The sequence below is a fragment of the Amblyomma americanum genome, chromosome 9 (assembly GCF_052857255.1).
Source record: "Amblyomma americanum isolate KBUSLIRL-KWMA chromosome 9, ASM5285725v1, whole genome shotgun sequence".
Classification (NCBI taxonomy): Eukaryota; Metazoa; Arthropoda; class Arachnida; order Ixodida; family Ixodidae; genus Amblyomma; species Amblyomma americanum.
This window is the reverse complement of record NC_135505.1, coordinates 131392121-131401930: the sequence shown is the minus strand read 5'-3', so window position 1 is coordinate 131401930 and position 9810 is coordinate 131392121. Positions and strand designations below refer to the sequence as shown.

The window sequence follows — 9810 nt, the reverse complement described above, 5'->3', positions numbered from 1 at the left end:
TTTCAGCGCCAAGCTAGTTTTTTCATGGTCAATTAAACTATGTTCTCCAGAACCAGCCCAGGCTGGCCGATAGTGGTTCCATTTCAAAATGAAGGCTACTTTGTAGTCCAGCAAAACAATGTGACATCTTGTAATGGGTTGTCAATTTAGACGAGAAAACGACAAGGGGAAAGAACGCGCTACGTCAAGGCAAGAAAGGCGCAATGGCATACACGTTGCCAAAGTTTGGGCAGAACCTTCGCCACCACTTGACTTTCTCGCACGAGAACTGAATGCGTACATCTCTCACTAATATAACTATCTAAAACTGATCAAGTTTAAACAGTGTCTTTTGAAGTGTGTGCAAAAGGAAGCGTGGTACAAAATGACTGAAAACAAGATACGTTCTTTAATGAGGCACGTAATATACGCTGGCTGAACAACGGTGGTTAATACCTGAACTTCCTTGCCAACAGTTTTACAGCGAGTTATAGTCCTCGGAGTGGAACATCCGATTTCGATGTTGATGTGAGACAATGACCTTCAATGCCTCACAAGGTGAAACCCAACTACGTGTCGGTGTGACAAATCCTATGGTAATATGACCGCGTGATCATATGATTATGACCATTTGGCGCCTGACCTTCAGTTCCGACTTACGCCCTTGGCCCTTAGTCTTGACCCCTGACGTCGACATTTAACTTGAAACAGTGCAGCACCACATCGACTATGCGCGTCGATTCCCCACAAGGTCAAACCGAATTGAACTTCGTGGTTTGATGTGCCAAGATATAGTAGTACGTAGACGTGATCATACGACTATGACTATTGGTTCCCTGAGCTTAACCTTTGACCTGAACCCTCGACCCTTCACATTTAATATGAGAGAGTGCTGCCGATATATAACAGAGCTTCCATTCGTATAACTAAGTTCAAGCGACTTTCAACCCCAGCCTTTTTTTTTATTCCGCGTGGGGAGAGAATGCTCAAGCATCCAACTTATATAAAAGCTGAAATGTGGCTGCAGTAATATTAGCAAAGTTTTGCTCATTCTCACTCTCAAAAAACGCCCGTTAAATTAAATAAGCGTGATGCTTGCCTTTATTTCTGCTGCTACTTAGCATCGCAGTGTTTCTATTACTATGTTGACGCAGCCATTATGCATGTATGGAAATAAAAATTGTACTTTGTACTTACATCGCAAATGAAAGGCGGCATTTTTTTTTCAGACAGAAAAGAAATACAGAAATGGACGCAGTAAGGAGTGAGTATACTTTCGCCTAACTGTTTCAGGAAGCCCACACCCTTCGCAGCAAGAGGGAAAAGAACATTTGTTTATTTAGTCATATGTGCTTTGCATGTCGTGGTAAGGGACATCTTAATTACCGTCAAGAACAAAGTAAAGTTTCAAGCTATTTTTTGCACCGCTGCTGATCGAAGCTATTGTGACAGAAACCTTCACAGCAATCCTCAGAGATGACTTTCTACTGAATGCAAAGTTAATCCCTAAAGAGTTCAAGAAAGATGTGGAGCGTACACGCGTGCGCACAGACACGAAATGGCAGGCCATCACACGCTGTCCGCTTTTAAGTGTCACCTGAGGCAGCAGCTCCCACTTTATCCGAAGCCGGTTATAATAAACGTAGCCGTCACGGATGAGATGTGTGAGGCAACGACTAGGAATAAAAAACCCCTCCTGCTGCTTGATGCCTTTGTCTTTTGATTCTCCAGCTATATCGATCTGGTTCTATTACCAGCAATTCCTTTGCTCTTCCTCTCGGATGAATGACGCTCATCCTGATCTTGTGCACAAATGACCTGTGAACAACGTCGTCCATGTCGCTCATGTGGAGGGTTTACTTGAAGTCCAGACTCTCTATTCCTTAGGGTCTCTTGATCCCCACTCCTGGAGACTTGCAGGAGCCGCGAGCTTAGACCTTCTGGCTGTCATACACAGTCCAGCCAACCTTCTCCACTCTGTCTTGAAGAGATGTCACGACTCTTACTAAAAACTTGGTCTGAGCCACTAGCACTGCACTATGTCGACTCAGATTGGAGACCGGTTCCAAAGTTTTCTTTTTATCCTTCTCCTTAAATTTAGCCTTCTATTCTTCAATGTTAGCTGCAATCTGCGACAAGTTGTCTCAATTTCCGCTGAGTTTAACGCACAGCATTTTTTTACACAGACCTCAAAGAAAAGTTAACTGAACCCCTGACGTCGAAACACATTGCTTGAGTTCAGCGTTAAACGGCGCCATTAATTCACGGTTCTGTCTTGTTGAATATATTCGTTCTGGGTGTAATGTTTCCTTCAGTGTGTTTACGCCATGAGATATTTCCCTTAATCGGTCCTCATATTTCTTGAAATCAATAGCAATTGGCCTCAGATATGCTGTGATTTCCCCCGCCTGCCTTTCAAAGGCCCTTTTGAAAGAAGGCAAAGATGCTGGCCCGTCCACATGACACGCCGGAAGTTTGGTTTCAGGTGGGAGAGGTGTCGAAGTGTTGCAGGAGGCCGACGGGAGATGCGTGCGCACATCTCTGCAAAGAACGGAGGCCGAACGCTTGGGACAACGGACGGAGTGGCGTTCACATTCCCGCAAAAAATGCTGGGTTATCCCTGAAGCAGCAGTCGCGTACTCGCAGCCACTACCTTCTCTCCAGCACATTACCTGCACGGAGACAAAAGACGTCACTTGCAGACGTGTTGTGGCTATGTTTGCGAGTGACTCGCTTTGACGTTCTCTACGGTAAGTGAATCTGAAATGTCGGTTACACCCGATCGATTGTGGCCCTTTTAGAAAGACGGGAAATTTTCCTTTCTCTTTCTTTGAATTTATTGTCGAGAAATAAAACGCTAAACATGATAGATACTTCTTAAAATAATCAAAGGTTATTTTTCTTGGTCATATGGCGTTTATCGTGAGCTTTGCTCAGTATGTTGCATGAAAATCATGAATAAAAATATTCAAGCCTGTAAATTTATAGAATTTTCTCCCTAAGAATTCATCCATCTTTGAAGGGGTGGGTATGCCACTGAAAAATAGAACCCCGTGTTTGAAAAATGAGCATAACTTATCCCCAAGCAGCACTGCAACAGGTGGAAAAAGTACTCTCTTTTGTTCGTTGAAGAATACGACGGTCTGCACCTGTCGCGTTGGTGACGCTGCAGCACCGGATTGTGGGGCGTAATGTGGCGCGGCAGGACACAGTTGGGGCTTCAGACAACGACGATGGAACGGCATGTGAACTGTTAATCTGAGACAGCCTTGATCAGTGCAAGAAAAAGAATATTTGCGGCTATGTACATATGGCGAACGTAGAAACAGCTGGGTGTGGACCACGCGTGGTTGAACCGAAGTGTCTCAGCCGTATATTTAATCACATGATAAGCAAGGAGAGACTAAACGCAGCCAGCTTTGCGAGATAACTGAAGTTCAGAATCTGGTTACCAGATTACGGCCGAATTATGGCGACGTAACACAAATTCTGTTCAGCCTTTTTCTGTGCGACGAATGGGAAATCTCTAAAAAGTATGTTTGTCTGCAATCTTGTTATGCGCGTATGTGTCTCCTGCCTGAGTAAAAGCAATACATAAGCTGAGGTTTTAGCTTCGAGGTACTTGAATAATGTATTACTCCGCTTCTTGAAACACATTGGCGGCATGTCTAAGGTCAACCTTCTTGGCACGGCGTCTGCCAAAGCCACATTGCTGTTATTCAATGTTAATCGAAATGCCCGCAGTTTATGAGTAAAGTTTCAGGGTCAGCGGCTTTCCTTCGGCGTGTACCAATGATAAGCGCATAGCACCTCTGTGCTGAAAAGCACTGGAGAGGGAGGAGAAATTTCGTCTCACCATATCAGGGCTTATAAGTGGAAACATATTTCGCTGAGCGGCTCTACACGACTCCATGGTTAGCAGTGCGACAAGTGTATTTTTCAACCCAAGATACTGCGTAAGATGCCTGGAATTCAAATTCTTTAGGGGATGGCCGACAATTTTTTACTCTGTTCGATAAAGGGACTCAGGAAGGTTAGCGATATTTTACTGCGCTGTTTCTTTGAATTCCGCTTGGGTACTTATCTGCGCTGGATAATAATAATAATAATTGGGTTTTGGGGGGAAAGGAAATGGCGCAGTATCTGTCTAATATATCATTGGACACCTGAACCGTGCCGTATGGGAAGGGTAAAGGAGGGAGTGAAAGAAGAAAGGAAGAAGAGGTGCCGTAGTAGAGGGCTCCGGAATAATTTCGACCACCTGGGGATCTTTAGCGTGCGCTGTCATCGCACAGCACACGGGCGCCTTAGCGTTTTTCCTCCATAAAAACGCAGCCGCCGCGGTCGGGTTCGAACCCGGGAACTCCGGATTCGAACCCGACCGCGGCTGCTGCGTTTTTATGGAGGAAAAACGCTAAGGCGCCCGTGGATGCGAATTGTGCAGACGTGCTTTAAACTCTTTGCGCGACAAGCAGCAAGACGCAAGCAAAAAGAAAAAAAACAACACAAAAATCGCAAGCAGTTTTATTCCTTTGCATTCTTGCTTTGCTCTCTTCGTAACAGATCATCAGAGAAGACCATGACGGTGACGTCATGCATCTCGTTATGGTTGCCGTCCAGCGGACACTCGTTGAAGCCGTCCTGGCCGCACTGTTCGTAGCAGCACTCGCACAGCCCGTGCATGCAGGGCAGCAACGCGGTCCTCTTGCGCACTATAGCCTGCAGCCGCTGCATATTCGATTCGCTGGAATAGGCTTGTCTAAATCCAGGGGCCTCCAGTCGACCTCCGGGGAGAACCCGACCAGCGTGTACTGCCGGCTTGCGGGAGGCATTGCTCGCACAGTACGTCCGATGCACCGGCCGCTCTAGGCTTTTTTGAGCTCCCTGGAAGCGCGGTCTTATCTTGTTCGCGGACGCTGTCAAGGCGACAGTCGGGACCGCATGAAGTGTCTCTCGTCGCATGTGAAGCAGAGGTGTGAAATGGCACGGGTCTAAATTAATAAGCCGCTCACATTTAAAGGAACGCCGCTGTGATTGGTAAAAGAGACTGGAAGATAAACTTTCATAAACTCCCAAAGGTGCGAAAATAGGCGGCAAAACGGCCCTACCGGCGTTCCCTGGGAAATGGTTCTGGAGTAGAGGGGTGTGATCATGTTGAACAAAAAAAAAAAAGAACGGCATACTTCGCGGACCGCAACACGAAGCCAAAGTCGACATTGCACGCTGAGACTGCAGCACACTCGTCCAGGCAAGCATGGGAGATGTGCGCGATGTCCGATTGCGCGCTGTGGGCCGCATGGGCGTTCGTTTAGAGAAAAGCTACGCTGCGGGGAAGCCTACCATCCGGCGCTCGTGTAAAGAGTGATATCTGGGGGAAGAAAGCAATGTTGCTGTGTTTATAGGCACGGGGAGGAAATGATCGGAGGTCCAACGTATACAGCGTGTGTCACCTATGAGTTTACACATTTTTTAAAGATAGGCTTTATGAGTTAGATGAGCGCCTTTTTCGACATGGCAATGTCAGCGGCATAGTGCATCAGAATACAGCTTGAACGGGCTATAGCTAGCAGGCTTGTTAACTAATATTGAATAGTTAGGTTTCCAACATTTACTATTACGCTGCTTAATTATATAGATGCCTGTAGCCCAGCGTAACGAATATGCATATCAGTTTTTAGAATTTCGAAAACACGGTTGCCCTCGGAGGAAAAACGCAAAGGCGCCCGTGTGCTGTGCGATGTCAGTGCACGTTAAAGATCCCCAGGTGGTCGAAAATATTCCGGAGCCCTCCACTACGGCACCTCTTCCTTCTTTTCCTCTTTCAGTCCCTCCTTTATCTCTTCCCATTCGGCGTGGTTCAGGTTTCCAACGATATATGAGACAGGTACTACGCCATTTCCTTTCCCCCAAAAAACCAATTATTATTATTATGCCCTCGGCGGTGTGGAGCAACAAATTTTGGCTGAAAATTAAAATTGGTTTTTGGGGAAAGGAAATGGCGCAGTATCTATCTCATATATCGTTGGACACCTGAACCACGCCGAATGGGAAGAGATAAAGGAGGGACTGAAAGAGGAAAAGAAGTAAGAGGTGCCGTAGTGGAGGGCTCCAGAATATTTTCGACCACCTGGCGATCTTTAACGTGCACTGACATCGCACAGCACATGGGCGCCTTTTGCGTTTCGCCTCCATCGAAACGCGGCCGCCGTGGTCGGGTTCGAACCCGGGAACTCCGGATCAGTAGCCGGGCGCCTAACCACTGAGCCACTGCGGCATCGCGCCAAAACACATGCGCTTCCGAGAAGCTTGCAGGCAAAGCAACCTCTCCAGTGCGCGTAACTCTTCCAGATAGCAAAAATTTGTTGCGCGACCGTGCCAAGGGTACCGCATTTTCGAAATTGTATAACCTGATATGGACATCAGTTGTGGTGGGCTACACGCTTCTCAATAATTAAGGAGCCTAACGGTAATAGTTATCAAGTTAAGCATTCGACATCAGTTCACCAGCCTGCTAGTTACCACTTCTAAGCTCTACTCTGATGTACTACGCCACTGAGAATGCTATGCCGAAAAAAAACGCTCTTCTATCTTGAATACACGATAATTAAAAATTATGTAAAATCTTAGGTGGAACAGCCTGCATAAAATCTCAAACAAAGCCGCTGTACTTCTGGCAGAGATGCGCTGATTCTGATATTGAAAAAAGTAATGTTATAAAAAAAAATAAATTCGAGGACACAGTAAAGCACCGCTGTAAGGGCATGACATGATAGCGTTAATGAGTGAATGGCCATATGTGCAGAATTGATCATTCTCTGCACTGCATTCATAGATCGATGGGACTCCTCATATTACTCCTGGCGCAGTAGCGCAGTGGTTACGCAATGACCGACTTCCCTGCCATAAATAACGTAACTCTGAAGTCTTTCTATTTACGATGCAAGAAATACGCGTTCGGTTGTGCAAATAGATGATAATAAGATAATGATAAAGTCGCAACCGTGGTGTTCTGCTCAAAAAGAAATTAAAATTGGATTGGGACTTGCATCGCCAATTAAGGTTGTCGTTTCGTTTTTTTTTCTACAAAAAAGGAAATAATCAGAAACAGATCCAACAAGCGGGTACTGATGCTGTACCATAGTGTTTAAAAAAACACACAACATTATCTGCGAGAAGGACAAAAACATTTCTTTATTAACTCATTTTTATTTCACATACTACGTTGATACATTTGATGGTCACTAATAAATCAAAATTAGAAGCTATTTTTAGAGCTCCATGTTTAATCGAAGCCGTGAACAAAGAAACCTTCATGCAAGTGTTCTTAGATGGATTTCTACTTAACGTAAAGATAACCCTAAACAATTGAAGAGAGTAATGAAATCTACAAGGTTGTTCAGTTGGAGGAAATTCTAAGCGGTGACCCATGTCCGCTCTGAAGTCTGATTCAAGGCAGCAACTCCCACTTCATCCGAAGCTGGTCATTGTCTACGTACCCGTAACGGATGAGGTCGTCAAGGTGAAGCCGTACAGGACAGTAACAAACCGGAGAACCTGATGTGGTTGGCTTTTGATTAGCTGGGTCAACTGGATCTGGTTTAACTTCGCGCATAATCTCTTCTCTTCCTCCCGGATGAATTATGCTCATCTTGATCTTGTGCTGGAATGGCCACTGGACAGCGTCGTCCATGTCGCCTTTGTGCAGGGTGTACATCACCAACACATACACAGATGGGTTGCCGACCCACGCTTTGCATCTGTCGAGCCTCACTCCAGGAGACACGCAGTAACCGCACAGGTAGACTTTCTCGCTGTTATAGAAAGCCGTGCCCCTCTTCAGCACCTCTTCTTGAAGAGACTTCACGCCTCTGACAAAAAACTCGCACTGCGTAACTTGTAGCGGCGGCTGCGTTTTTATGGAGGAAAAACGCTAAGGCGCCCGTGTGCTGTGCGATGTCAGTGCATGTTAAAGATCCCCAGGTGGTCGAAATTATTCCGGAGCCCTCCACTACGGACCTATTTGTTCCTCTCTTCTTTCACTCCCTCCTTTATCCCTTCCCTTACGGCGCGGTTCAGGTGTCCAACGATATATGAGACAGATTCTGCGCCATTTCCTTTCCACCAAAAACCAATTATTATTATTAACTTGTAGTGCACTCTCTCTACGCACACTGGTGACAGGTTGCAGAGTTTTTTGGACGCTTTCCTTCAATTCAGTCTTGACTTGTTCAATGCTAGCTGCAATCTGCGACAAATCTATCCGAGTTCCGCCCAATTTATCGTTCAGTTCTTTTTCTACCATTTTTATACTTCTCAAACAAGTGTTGACAGTATCGCTGCATGACGCCAAACATTGTCTCAGTTCAGCGCTGGACGACGTTATTTCCTCGTGGTTCTGTCCTAATAAAGACGTTAGTTCTTGACGCAGTGTCTCCTTCAGTGTGTTTATCCCATGAGAGATTTCGCTTAATCGGTCCCCATGGGTGCTCATATTAACCGCCATTGGCCTCAGATATGCTGTGATTTCACCCGCTTGCCTTTCTAAAGCTTCTTTGAAAGAAGTCAGCGATGCTGCTTCATTTACTTGAGACACCGGAACTTGGCTTTCGGATGCGACAGGCGTCGAAGTGTTGCAAGAGGCCGACCGGAGATGCTTGCACACGTCTCTGCAAGGAACGGTGGCCGAGCAAAATAATCACTTTGAGAGATAATGTGACTATCTGTAGAGAGATTTATTTGCAACCTTTCTTAAGTAAAGCGAATACGTAATAAGTTTGATATTGTTTGCTTTTTTGCGAGCCTGAGAAATGAAACGCTAAACGCGAGATATGTTTTTGATAAAGAATGAAGTTTTCTATTTGCGACATATGCTGGACATGTGTAGTTCACGTCGTTAGTTATGTTCGATAAAAGTCATAAATAACAATATTAAATTGCAAAGAGGAGATCAAACTATTTGCCTAACTATTCGCCAAACATCATTAAACGCACTGCGATCTCACTGGGAACTCACACACCATGTGCTAGAAAGGTGCGTGGCTTCCTACGGAGCAGCCGTGCGACAGGTTGGAGGTCACAGTCTTTTTTTCGTTGAAAATTACGCCGGCCTGCCCCTGATAGCTTTGCCGACGACCGCATTCTATGGCGCATCCAGGAGATGCAGGATGGCTCCTCAGCGGCGGCTTGAAGCAGCCACGGTAGAACGGTACGTGAACATTGTATCTAAGATTGGTTTCTTCAGTACATGAATAATTGGACACCTCAACCGCGCCGTAATGGAAGGGATAAAGGAGGGAGCTTCCTTTATCTTTCACTCCCTCCTTTGTCCCTTCCTTTACGGCGCGGTTCAGGTGTCCAACGATATATGAGACAGATACTGCGCCATTTCCTTCCCCCCCATCCCAAAAAAATAAACAATTATCAGTACATGAAGAACAAAGTACTCGGCTTTGTACATAGGGCGGAGGTAGAAACGAGCAGTTGTCGGCTTCGTGCGACTTCAAGGTGAAGCTTTCCGTGGTCTGTTTATTCCCATGCTAACCAAGGAACAACTGAGGGCAGCCCGCTGTGCGAGATAAGTGGGGAACCGCATACGCCTATCTGAATATGGTGCGACATGATAAAATAATAGAATTTCCAGTGACTATCTCTGTATCTCCGCGGGAAGCGAAATCGGTAAAAAAGGGGATGTTTCTCACAATTTTCGTTGCAATGTTTCTTCCCTGAGTAAAAAAGAATCCATACAGGAAGATTTAGCCACCGGAGTTTAACAAATAGCGCCTTTCTAGAAGCAAACAGGCAGCATCTTTTAGGTCAACGTGCCAAGTACGG

At 45.7% G+C, this 9810-nt stretch overlaps 2 protein-coding genes across 3 annotated transcripts in view; both read right to left on the bottom strand.

Annotated features, from left to right (window-relative positions):
- The window catches only part of LOC144104382 (TNF receptor-associated factor 6-like), a 375592-nt gene that overhangs the window by 346451 nt on the left and 19331 nt on the right, over window positions 1-9810 (bottom strand). The gene's annotated exons all lie outside the window — the stretch shown is intronic.
- The window catches only part of LOC144104385 (TNF receptor-associated factor 3-like), a 182492-nt gene that overhangs the window by 171377 nt on the left and 1305 nt on the right, over window positions 1-9810 (bottom strand). The gene's annotated exons all lie outside the window — the stretch shown is intronic.